Here is a 13,778-nt window from a genome sequence, read left to right on the forward strand (position 1 = left end):
TTGTTCACCCATCTCATGTGATTTATTTTGTTCTTTATAGTCTAACTATCAGTATTATTATGAATCCCAAGAATAAGAATTAAATTTAAAAAAACATCTATATTTTTGCATATTTTCATCCTTTTCTCAGACATCAGTATGACTTTTCACCATTTATTTTGCAACGCTTAAGGCTCCAAATGAAAGTATAATTGCCTCTAAAAGATATTTTGCAATGTGTCTTAACGACATTCTCTGTTTTTGCATAATTCTATTAACCAAGGATGAGCTAAAATATTCTTCTTACTTCAGTATTAAATTTCTCAATCTTAATTATTGTCTTTTGGTATTTTAACCTTTCTCCACAGCCAACAATTCTCATGAATCAAGTTGGTAAATTCCTTCCATAATTTCCATCCATAATTTCCATTTCAATGATGCTGTTTCACACTAGGAAAAAAAGAAGTTCCACAAACGAATAGATTAACTGCTTTAAAAAAGCATCTCTGGGGAACATGAATAGGAGAAATTTCATGTCAGGATCCTTCTTCAGACTGAAGAAATGCTGCCTGACCGCTGAGTTACTCCAGCACTCCAGTTACTCCTGTGACTAAGATTAACTGCTTGTTTCTATGAGAGGCACAGAAAGGGTAGACAGTCAGTACCTTTTCCCAGAATGGAAAAAAACAAATATTATAGGAGATAGCTTAAAGGTGAAATGGGCAAAGTTTAAAGGAGATGTGCAGGGCAGATTATTTTACACAGAGCCTGGTGTGTGCCTGAAATGTGCTTGCAGGGTGGTGGATGAAGCAGGTACAAAAGTGACATTTAAGAGGCTTTTGGATAGGCATATTCATATCCAGGGGACGGATGGATATGGATTATGTACGGGCAAGTATGAGTTGGTGTTGGCATCATGGTTAGCACGGACATTATGGGCCGAAGGGCCCATTCTTGTGCAGCGCTCTTCTATGTTCTATATTCTATATGTTTTAGCGCACAGTACGCTCCACTTACAATGACTTGCAAGTCCAAGTTTAATTTGCCCCAGCAACAAATAAAGTGGATTAATGTAAATACTTTTTCACTTCCGATGAGGTAACTGGTGGACTTTTGTCATCACGTGATGATGTCACACTGCTAGTTGGGCCTGGACAAAACATACAGGGGCAAAATAAATGCCCACGCAGGACTTCTTAATCTGGAGATTTTATAGAAAGTCTTCACAAACAACGGAGCAGAAGCAGAACGATTTTCTCTGTGTTAATGGCTATCTTGTGAACTGGTAAAAGGAATATAGTGCAAAAAATGTTCCTACCTTCATTGACTGCCATGTAATTTGAGCCTGTGGGTGGCAGTGTTTCATCATGAACTGGTAGCAAAAGCTTCAATGGCTGTTTTCAGTAAGTGGAAAATATTTGAATTTCTTCAACCCACAGTGTATGTTTGTCTAAAAATGAAACAGAGCAAAAATGAATTAAAGGTTAATTATTGGTGGACATATTTTCACAGAGGTTTCTTAGAATGCTTAACATTTCTTTCAAGTGAAAACTTATTCTCACTGGGACTTTAACTTGGCTGGGAATGAAAGTAGTCTCTGGTATTGTATCCTTCTATTTATCCACATGTATCATCTGGGTGGAATATTTATAAGCGTTTTTACCTGCCAAAGGAATGCTTTTACTTAGGACTGTTTAAGCAGAAATGTACCAGAGAGGACATTCACACCTATAGTTGTCATGTGTTTAAATATCAACTCACATCAGTTACCAGTGAAGGATAACAGAACCTCTGCACAGAATGTCAAATTCACCCTGGAATGGTGGGACTAAAGTCTAGATTTTTACAGATGGTAAAGCTAGGTTTGAAAGTAATCAGAGAAAATCCCAATCCATCTCTTCTTGGGATGTTGCATGGACAATGAGTCAACATCAATTTATTAAGCCATGCAGAAAATTGGAAATGCATGTTAGATGCTTGCCTGAAAGAGATTTCAGACACCCTGTGGCAACATATAAAACCTCATGCGTGGCTGGACGTTAAAAATGAACAGCTACCAGTGTTAACATCTCTCATTCCCTGCAGGAGATACTTGATAAAATGAAATATACAGGAACTTTATACGGTTCAATGTTTCATGTCAAGCAAACCCTCTACTAATTTGTGAGAAATTAGTATATACTGGTTTAGAGTTAGCTATGTCATTCAGAATAATTTATGCCTCTGTACTGTACGTATACATTTGCCTTCACAAGTTTAGCAACCTATTGTTCATATACGAGAACAACACTCTAGAATAATGCTCCAGAATACATGTGTTATAGTATCAAACACCGAAGTGAAAAATGGCAGGAAAATTATCAAATTAACAGATTTTGAGACATATCCTGATATTAGCATCATCCATCAGAGATAATTAAGTACAACTATTCAGTATTGGAGATGTAATTTCTTCAATTCGAAAGGTTACAGATGATTAAAATCTATGCACATCTGCATAAATTATTATTAAACTTAATGTTAGACAATAATATTTGAATAATCAAGACATCTAAATCAGTGTCAGGAATAAAATGCTGTTAATAAATGCAACAATCTACAAAAGCCAAAGTCCAAACAGAGTGCTGGCATCACACAGCGGGTCAGGCAGCATCTGTAGGGAGAGAACCAGAACTGAAGTGTCAAGTCAATTACCCTTTATCAGGATACTAATAGTGTGTTTATGTTGTAGAGGGAGTGAGATAGCGGAGAGAACAGAGAGAATGTCTATGAAAGCATGCAGAGCAAATGGGATGCAGTGATGGGTATATGGAACGAACTGTCAGAGGATGCAGTTGAGGCAGGTACCATAACAGCATTTAAAAGACACTTGGACAGATACATGATTGAAAAGATTTAGAGATATGGGCCAAACCTGAGCAGGTGTGGGAGTAGCTTCAAGGAGAAACTTGGTCGGCAGGGACGAATTGAGATGAAGGGCCTGGTTTCATGCTGAATGGCTCTATGACTCTAAATTACTTTAAAATAGGTTATTGACTGAAATGGTTAGGTTCAATATTGAGTTTTGAGAGCGGCAACATGGTTCTTGAGGTTAAATTGGGCATCATTGGAGCAATGAAGGATGCCGATTAGAGAACGGTCAGAATCAGAATGGGACAGGAATTAAAGTTACTGTGAACTTCTGGGTAGGACTGTATTATGGATGATGGAATCAATGAGAAGTGGTTGCATGGGATATGCCATGCAAAGAGATTGTTTGGTGGTGGAGGAAGAACAGACCAGAGAATTGTGGAAGGAACGATCTCTTCAGAATAATAAATGAGCAGAGAAAAAGACCTTTCTTGTGGTGGAATCTCATTGAAGGTGTGGGAGGTTTTAGAGAATGATCTATTGGCTGTGATGGCTAGAAGGGTATAATTTGAGGATACGGCAAACTCCAAGTTTTTGATGGGAGGAGAGGGAGTTAGAGTCGGTTGCTGGGGATGGAGGAGGAACACTTGAGAGCCCTGTCAACCATGGTAAAGAGGAAACCATGGTAAAGATAAAAGGAGGGTGCCTTTTCGATGTTGAGGGGGAAAATCTTATTACCAGAGCAAGTACAATGAAGATGGAGAATCTGGGAGAATTAAATGATGTCCCTACAGGAAGCATGATTGGGAGGAGATGTAATTGAGATAGCGTTGGGAATTAGTGCACTTACAATGGATATTGGTTGCCTACTTATTCCTTAAAATGTGATGGCAAGGGAAGAAACAGATATGGACCACTTTGAGTGAGAGTAAAGTTGAAATTGACAGTAAAGGCGATAAGATTTTTAAATTCTCTGCGGAAGGCGGAAAGGGGTGGAAAAGGAAAGCTGTGACTGGAGGTGGGATCCCATTGGTGGTGGCAAACATGTCAGAGGACTATGTTTTGTATGTGACGGCTGATGGAATGAAAGGTAAGGACTATGGGTCTCTGTCCCTGTTGTGACTAGGGAGGTGGGGAGCAAGGGCCGAGCTGTGGGGTACTGGGGGGACTTGTGTGAGGGCCTCATCAATGTGGAAGAGGGGAACCCCTTTCCCTAAATAATGAGGATACCTCGGATGTCCTGGTATGGAACACATCATCTTAGGCGCAGATGCGGCGTAGACGGAGGAATTTGGAGTAGGGGATAGGGTCTTTGCAGGAAGCAACGTGAGAAGAAGTGTAGTCGAGATAGTTGTGGGCATCAGTGCGTTTGTAGTAGATGTCAGTCCATGGTCTATCTCCTTTTAGATCAAGAAATGGGGGAGAGGTGTCGGAGGTGGACCAAGTAAATTTGAGTACAAGATGGAAATTGGTGATGAAGGTAATGAAGTCCATGAGTTCTGCATGGGTGCAGGAGGTAGCACCGATGCAGTCATCAATGTAATGGAGATAGAGTTCGGGGGTAAGGCCAGTGTACGCCTGGAACAGGGATTATTCAACGTACCCTACAAAGAGGCAGGCATAGCTGAGGCCCATGCGGGTGCCCATAGATATACCTTAGACTTGGAGGAAGTGGGAGGAGTTGAATGAGAAGTTGTTAAGAGTGAGGACCAGCTGCGCTAGGCGTAGTAGAGTGTTAGTAGAGGGAAATTGGCTGGTTCTGCGGTCGAGGAAGAAACGGAGGGGTTTAATGCCTTCCTGGTGGGGGATGGAGGTGGAGAGTGACTGAACGTCCATAGTAAAGATGAGGGAGTGGATGCTCATAAAGTGGAAGTCATTAGAGAGATGAAGGGCATGTGAGATATCTTGAACATAGGTCGGGAGAGATTGGACCAGGGGGGATAGGGTGGAGTCAAGATACATGGAAATCATTTCAGTGGGATAGAAGCAGGCAGAAACAATGTTGGACTCCCCAGAACAGGCAGGGCAGTTGTGTTTATGGATTTTGTGGAGAAGGTAAAAACGGGCTGTGCGGGGCTGGGAAACTATAAGGTTGGAGGCTGTGGAAGGCAGACAGGCATAAGTGATGAAATCAGTAATGGTGTTTGAGATTAAAGCCTGGTGCTCATCTGTGGGATCATGGTCCAAGGATAAGTAGGAGGAGGTGTCTGAAAGTTGTCGCCTGGCCTCAGCCCGGTAGAGGTCAGCGCGCCAGACTACCACGGCACCTCCCTTGTCGGTGGGTTTGATGATAATGTCGGGGTTGCTGCAGAGTGCGCGGAAGGCTGTACGATCAGAGGGGGTGAGGTTGGAGTAGCTGAGGGGAGAGGAAAAGTTGAGACGGTTGATGTTACGCCGGCAGTTAGAAATAAATAGGTCTTAAGAGGGTAGAAGGCCGTTCTGGGGAGTCCAAGAGGAGGGGGACCAGTGGAGATGGGAGAAGGGGGTCATCACTGGGTGGTGAAGACTCCTTCCCACAGAAAAAGACACGGAGGCGGAGAAAAAAAAAGTTCTACGTCATGGAACTCGTTGAGGTGGGGATGGAGGGGAACAAATGTGAGACCTTTGTTGAGGACAGACCATTCCATACCAGAAATGGGGAGGTCAAGAGGGAGGGTGAGGACACGACAAAGGTTGGGTTTGGGGTCAGTGGAGAGCTGGGGAGTGTTCGGAGGCCGAGGCTGGTGTGGGAATGGTGAGTGTTCAGAGAGGAGGGGGGGGGGCATAAGGGCTAATGTATGGATGGTGTGGTCAGGGTAACCTGGTTGAAAGAGCATCTCCAGAGGTGCTGCCTGTCCCGCTGAGTTACTCCAGAATTTTGTGTCTATCTTGGGTTTGTGGGTTAATTGGCCACTGTTGGAAGTGAATGTTAGAGTGGACCAACATAGAACTGTGAATGGACCACCAATGGTCAGTGTGGACTTGGTGGGCGAAGGGTGTATTTCCACGTTGTATCCTACTCCAGCGAAAGAGTAACTTTACTGGTGGATTTTGGTGTTGTTGGCGGAGTTCCCTAAAATTTAAGAAGTTAAGATGTGCATTGATTCAAGTTTTCAAGATATTAAAGAGAAATGAATGAATTGATAGTGGGGAACTGCCTCCACTGGGAGTCTCAAATCAAGTTATCAAATTCAGGAGCAAACCCCCAGGAGGGGAGTTAGGAAACACTTATGGATGCTCAGGATGGTAAAAGCTTGGAACTCGGCAAACAGCGATTGTTAATTTTAAACTGGGAGATTTTGACAATCAAATTTATTAAGATGTATGTGAAAAAGCAGATATATAGCATTGTCACATATCAGATGTTGAAGTATCTAGCTACCCCTGATCCTATATTTCGAGATTTAAGCCATTATCACAGTGGCACAGCTGATAGCAAGCTGACCTTAAGTGCTCTCTGTATGGAGTTTGTACATTATCCCTGTGACCATGTTGGTTTCCTTGGAGTGCTCCAGTTTACTTCCACATCCCAAAGACGTGCGTGTTTAAGGGTCAACTGGCCTTTGTAAATTGCCCCTAATGTATAGAGAGTGGATGTGAAAGTGAGATAAGATGGAACTAGATAGTTGGCGTGGACTCGGTGGGCCATTTTCATGCTGTATCTTTCAATCAATCGTAGCCCAGTTTTCCTTATTTTTTTAACACTGAAAAGTAAAGCCCTTATATCTCTCTGACTGATCTTTTGTACGGGATTAAAAGTATTGCTGGAACAATTACTGACAGGTTTAAAAACCCAGATATAGTTTCAAGTTATTTTTTTGCAAGTGTAGGTTTCTTTGAATATAGCATCATGTCTTATGATTTATATACTTCTCGAACAAACTGACAGACATACGAAAACATGGAGATATCAAGCCATAAAATACAAGAGCTATTCGACAGCTCAGGGAGATCCAGTGGGGAGAAAATAGTTTTTTTTAAACTATTGTCTTTCTGGCAAACATTTTGCCTGATGGAAATTTATTTCTATAAATCTCTGTCATTTCTTCTACAATGGCCTAAGCAGCAGAATAGTACCAAACCTTCATTCCACCCTCGTTTTAACTGAACAGCTTCTCAAAAGGTCATCCTCTATTGTGTTTTCCTGAAGTACTCTGTTGTTTGTAATTCTTGTTTCCTTTTCTATTTAGTGTGATATTCCCGAGAGTTGCAATGATCGCACAATGATTGTTTTGGAATGATCTAAAGAAATGAAAGATACAATCTATGTCCAAGTTCTATCTTCTTTAAAGAACATCACTACAGGTTAGAATTGACAACAACTAGTGCAATTTACCCGCTGCATTAACCACATCCCATCTTCTTCACCCCATCTCATAGCACAATACACAACAGTCCTAATTTGTAGGAAAGAACTGAAGATGCTGATTTAAATTGAAGGTAGATACAAAATGCTGGACTGAGGTGGTCTAGCATTTTGTGTCTACACACAACAGTCCTAACATGGTCTGCTAGGAAGTACACTTGAAATATATTTGTTTGATGTTACAGATAAATTGTGGCATGAAAAAGCCAACAGAAAAGGCCTCCTATTTGAGGAATTTCACCATACTAACAGATTTAATCTCTATTGCCTTGTACAGGAAATAATTCGGGATCTGCTGATGAAGCCCTTTATGTCAGGTAGATCTCATCAGAACAAGGTTCACCTCTGTATATGCGATTTTTAATGTTTTATTACACTAGGAACAACATCAAGTTCTTTGTAAACCAATAATTTCCTTTCAAATAGCTTCCATAATTGTCTGCTGCTAATGTGCAACTTTATTTGAATTTTATGCATGCAATGGAGCAAATGGCCTTCTTACAGTGTGTGCTGTGATCATTACATAAATCAGTACAACACAAGAAGAGGCCTTTCACCCCACAGTGTCTGTGCCAAAGGACAACTCTTATCTGCCTGCACAGAATCCACATCCCCCCATTTCCTACTGTGAATCTATTCTCTGATACTGATATATTGTGATCTGAATAATTTAATTTGTACTTTTTGATCAAAACCTACATGGCAAAATAGATCTTCTTATTTTAATATTTACAGTAACGCATATGCCAAGACAAATATATGTTAAATTTACAATACTATTACATGCAGAATCCCTGTTCACCTTGCAAATTCTTGTTTAAGTAATCTCTCTCAGGTTCCTACTGTGTAACAATGCTAAAAATCCTTTAAAAAATGCATCAGCTGCAGCTCTATATTCTTTGCAGTGATAACTAGTCTGAGCACTGCCATGGGAAGGGATTACAATGTGGACAGAGGAAAGGGTTCATGAATGAGCTCAAAAGCTGCTTTAGGAAGTATAACGTTCTTCATTCACTGGGGAATCCCCGCTGATAACTGCTCAGAGTGGAGCAGGAGTATGAACGATGGTATTGATACCTTGTAAGATGGTATTGACACCTTGTAAGATGGCATTGACACTTGGTAAGATGGTATTGACACCTGGTAAGATGATATTGACACCTTAGGGCCATGCAGCAGGAGCACATAAATGTCCAATGTTAACAGTGGAGGGTGCACACTACCTCACTTATTACCAACCGATTTGTCCCATCACTCACATCTTACCCGTCCATTAAAATATGTGGTTCCCACACTGGCCCCATCAATCATCTCAGAACCTGCAGAAACAGTGGAAACAAACCACTCTTGATGCTGAGGTTCTGACTAAGAAGACAACAATGTGCATTTTTCTTCTCATTCTCCTGGAGCCCTGTACAGGCTTTGACATGCAGACAACGATTTAAGAAGGGGAAATTTTGCTTGATTAATCTTCTGGAATGTTTTGAGGATATAAGAAGTAAAATGGATAAGGGAGAGCCAGTGGATGTAGTGTATCTGGACTTTCAGAAAGCCTTTGATAAGGTCCCACACATGAGATTAGTGGGCAAAATTAGAGCACATGGTATTGGGGGTAGGCTTTTGACATTGATAGGAAATTGGTTGGCAAATAGGAAACAAAGAGTAGGAATTAATGGGTCCCTTTCAGAATGCCAGGTAATGACTAGTGGGGTACCGCAAGGCTCGGTGCTGGGACCACAGTTGTTTACAATATATAGTAATGAAGGAATTAAAACTAACATAAGCAAGTTTGCAGATGACACAAAGCTGGGTGGCAGTGCGAACTGTGAAGAGGATTCTATGAGGATGCCGGATGACTTAGATAGGTTGGGTGAGTGGGCAGATGCATGGCAGATGCAGTATAATGTGGACATGAGAGATTATCCACTTTCGTGGCAAGAACAAGAAGGCAGATTATTATCTGAATTGTGTCAGATTAGGAAAAGGGGAAGTGCAATGAGATCCGGGTGTCCTTGTACATCAGTCACTGAAAGTACGCATGCAGGTAATGCAGGAGGTGAAGAAAGCTAACGGCATGTAGGCCTTCATAACAAGAGGATTTGAATATAGGAGCAAAGAGGTCCTTCTGCAGTTGTACAGGGCCCTGGTGAGACCACACCTGGAGTATTGTGTGCAGTTTGTGTCCTAGTTTTGGTCTCCTAATTTGAGGAAGAACATTGAGGGAGTGCAGCATTAGTTCATGAAGTTAATTCCCGGGATGGCGGGACTGTCATATGATGAAAGAATGGAATGACTGGGCTTGTATTCAATGGAATTTAGAAGGATGAGAAGGGATCTTATAGAAACATTTTTAATTATTAAGGGATTGGACATGCTAGATGCAGGAAACATGTTCCCGATGTTGGAGGAGTATAGAACCAGGGGACACAATGTAAGAATAAGGGGTAAGCTATTTAGAACTGGGATGAGGAAAAACTTTTTCACCCAGAGACTTGTGAATTTGTGGAATTCTCTGTCTCAGAAGGCAGTGGAGGCCAATTCACTGGATGCATTCAAAAGAGAGTTAGATAGAGCTCTTAGCAGAACCAAGGGATATGGGGAGAAGGCAGGAACGGGGTACTGATTGTGGATGATCAGCCATGATCACATTGAATGGCGGTGCTAGCTCGAAGGGTGAATGGCCTACTCCTGCACCTATTTTCTATGTATCTATTTATCTATGCATGTATCTACAACAGCCCCTATCTACATCTCCTTATCTCTTATGAATTTTCTTTGGTGAGACCTACTTTTAACTATCCACATGGCTGGCCATCACCAACAATGTGTTTATTTCAAATTATTCACTGTTACTTCCAGAGTCATAGATTCATAGAGTGATTCAGTGTGGAAACAGGCCCCTCGGCCCAACTTACCCAAACCGGCCAACAAGTCCCAGCTATACTAGTCCCACCAGCCCGCATTTGGTCCATATTCCTCCAAACCTGTCCTATCCATGTACCTGTCTAACTGTTTCTTAAATGTTGGGATAGTTCCTGCCTCGACTACCTCCTCTGGCAGCTTGATCCATACACCCACCACCCTTTGTGTGATAAAGTTACCCCTCGGGTTCTTATTCAATCTTTTCCTCTGCACCTTGAACCCATGTCCTCTGGTCCTCGATTCACCTACTCTGGGCAAGAGACTGTGCATCCACCCGATTTATTCCTCTCATGATTTTATACACCTCGATAAGAACACCTCATCCTCCTGCGCTCAAGGGAATAGTCTCAACCTCTCCCTGTAGCTCAGACCCTTTAGCCCTGGCAACTTCCTTGTAAATCTTCTCTGTACCCTTTCCAGCTTGACAACATCTTTCCAATAACATGGTGCCCAGAACTGAACACAATACTCTAAATACGGCCTCACCAACGTCTTATACAACTGCAACATGACCTCCCAACTTCTCTACTCAATGCTCTGACTGATGAAGACCAATTTGGCAAATGCCTTTTTGACCACCTTATCTACCTGTGACTCCACCTTCAAGGAACCATGCACCTGCACTCCTAAATCACTCTGCTCTACAACATTCCCCAGAGCCCTACCATACACTCTGTAGGTCCTCAAATTTCTCTGTATTAAATTCCATCAACCATTCCTCAGCCCACCTGGCCAATCAATCACGAACCTGCTGCAATTTGTCACAACCATCTTCACTATTTGCTAAACCACCCACTTTTGTAACATCAGCGTGCTTGCGAATCTTGCCCTGTATGTTCTCATCCAAATAATTGATGTAGATGACAAACAGTAACGGGCCCAACACCGAACCCTGAGGCACACCACTAGTCACAGGTCTCCAGTCCGAGAAGCAACCTTCCACCATCACTTTCTGCTTCCTTCCATGAAGCCAATTTCCTATCCATTCAGCTATCTCTCCTTGGATCCCATGCGATCTAACCTTCCAGAGCAGCCTACCATGTGGAATCTCGTCGAATGCTTTGCTGAAGTCCATATATACAACATCTACAGCTATGCCCTCGTCGACCTTTTTGGTCACGTCTTCAAAAAACACAATCAGATTTGTGAGATACGACCTCCCACATACAAACCCATGCCAAATAATAGGTCCTCATTACCTATTATTGGCCATTGCTTCACCTTACTCTAATACTACTTCTTATTGACATCACCTACAGGCTTATCATCATACACCATCAGTAAGCTGATAGTACCCCAACAGGATTCAAGGGCCTGAATTAGGGAGAGTTTGGGCAGGCTAGGACTTTATTCCTTGGAGTGCAGGAGGCTGAAGGATGATCTTAGAAAGGTGCATAAAATCATGACAGGAATTGGTGTGGTGAATGCACAGAGCCTTTAATTTATTGAAATCAAGAACCAAAGGACATAGGTTTAAGGTGCGAGGGGCAAGATTTTTGCAGGAACCTGAGGGGCAACTTTTTTGTTAAGAGGTAGTGGGTATAAAAAATGAGCTGCCAAAGGAGGTAGTTGAGACAGGAACTATAAATCATTTAAAATAAATTGGACAGGTACATGGATAGGACAGTTTTGTTGGATATGGGCCAAATGCAGGCAAATGGGATGAACTTAGATGTGGCATCTTGGCCGGCATGGACAGATTGAGCGAAAGGACCTGTTTCCATGTATGATGACAATTTTATTTTCTCGGCGGTGCCTCAGGATCAAGGATGATCCACTACCCCTCCAGTTCTGTGTATTCTAAGCTGGGATCACAGGGGCAATAAGGGAGATGGTGAACTCCTTCTAACATTTATGTTACCGATGAAGAATCTCAAGTATAGCAGAGCCATCCTAAACACGTCCATAATGAGTGATCATGGGCCAACTCCAAGGAATGTCAAGTGCTGTTGGGCATGTTACATTTTCTCAAGGAGGTTCCGAGAATATTTTACTTTCTATATCCGGTTCATAATCCCTTGCCAAGACAGAGATTGGAGCAGCATACCTATTTTGGGAGTCTAGTGACGTGCATGGGAATGCCTGCCTTGCCTTTCAGAGCAAGCTGAATGTATTTACAATCTTGATGCTTGGTGTGTTGGTACGGGAGAGGATGCTGTTGTTGGTTTACGGATGGATTCGGAAATTTTCTAGAAATAGAGTTGGTAATGCTTTTCCAAAGCTTTGGGGTGCCCGCTATAGATAACCCTTCCTTCAGACTCTTAAAAGAGGTAGGGAACCACAAATCATGTGCTGGATTTGATCTATTGATCATCCGATACTCTTTTCTTTAGATGACTAAAGACTATACAATGTGTGATGCAATGGTGAATTTTATCTTTTGTGTTTGTCTGTGTTGAGAAGTGACTCCCCAGAAATGCAAAGTGGCCAATGCTTTCCAGGGTCTTATTATGGACCTCATTGAAGGATGAAAGGGGATCTGATAGAAACCTTTTTAAATTCCTAAGGGATTGGACAGGCTAGATGGAGAAAAAATGTTCCCGATGTTGTGGAAGTCCAGAAACCACTTTAAGAATAAGGGGTAGGCAATTTAGAACTGAGGTGAGGAAAAACGTTTTCACCCAGATATTTGTGAATCTGTGGAATTCTCTGCCACAGAATGTTGTGGAGGCCATTTCACTGGATATGTTCAAGAGAGAGTTAGATATAGCTCTTAGGGCTAACGGAATCAAGGGATATGGGGAGAAAGCAGGAAGGGGTGGATTCTGGATGATCAGCCATGATCATATTGAATGGCTCGAAGGGCCAAATGGCCTACTCCTGCACCTATTTTCTATGTTTCTATGTTTATTATCAGACGGTACAATGTTGAATAGCTGATTGTCTCACATTTTGCACTGCATTTTCTGCTGAGCATGAGACCTGATCGTGCAAAGCTACTGCCTTAGAGCGCCAGAGACCTGGGCTCGATCCTGACTACGGGTGCTGTCTGTACGGAGTTTGTACATTTGCCCCATGACTGTGTGGGTTTTCTCCAGGTGCTCTGGTTTCCTTCCATACTCCAAAGACGTACGGGTTTGTAGGTTAATTAGCTTTGGTGAAATTGTAAATTGTCCCGAGAGTGTGTAGGATAGTGTTAGTGTGCAGGGAACGCTGGTCGGCACAGACTTGGTGGGCCAAGGGGCCTGTTTCTATGCAATATCTCTAAACTAAACTGAACTAACCTAAAAGAAGTGAAAGCAATGGTCTCAGCCCAGATCTCATACTAATTCTCACTGGATCGCTTTAGTGATAAATATTATATGTGGTCTCCAAAAGCCTTACAAATAAACCACCCATCCCTAATTCATGCCCCCATTCCCGCCACTCATACCCATGTGCCACAAGGTAATGATCCTCTGACAGTAGATCTTTTTGATCAATGCGCCCCATAATTTTTGAGGAGTTAATTAATCACGAAGCTCTGGAAAACCCTCCCACCACCCTGTGCTTTAAATCCAGATTTCTGATACGTCTCCTATCAATTCTTTCTTTACTATTTAGCCAATTTCATTTTTATGTACTAAGGTTATTCGATACATGTGTTATTCTATTTTATGCAAAAGGAGAGGTGCAGCAAATAGTTCTGTTGTTTCACAGCCCCAGTGACCTGCGTTCCATCCCAATCTCTTGTGTTGTCTGT

Source organism: Rhinoraja longicauda, chromosome 29, assembly GCF_053455715.1.
Source record: "Rhinoraja longicauda isolate Sanriku21f chromosome 29, sRhiLon1.1, whole genome shotgun sequence".
NCBI classification, from domain to species: domain Eukaryota; kingdom Metazoa; phylum Chordata; class Chondrichthyes; order Rajiformes; family Arhynchobatidae; genus Rhinoraja; species Rhinoraja longicauda.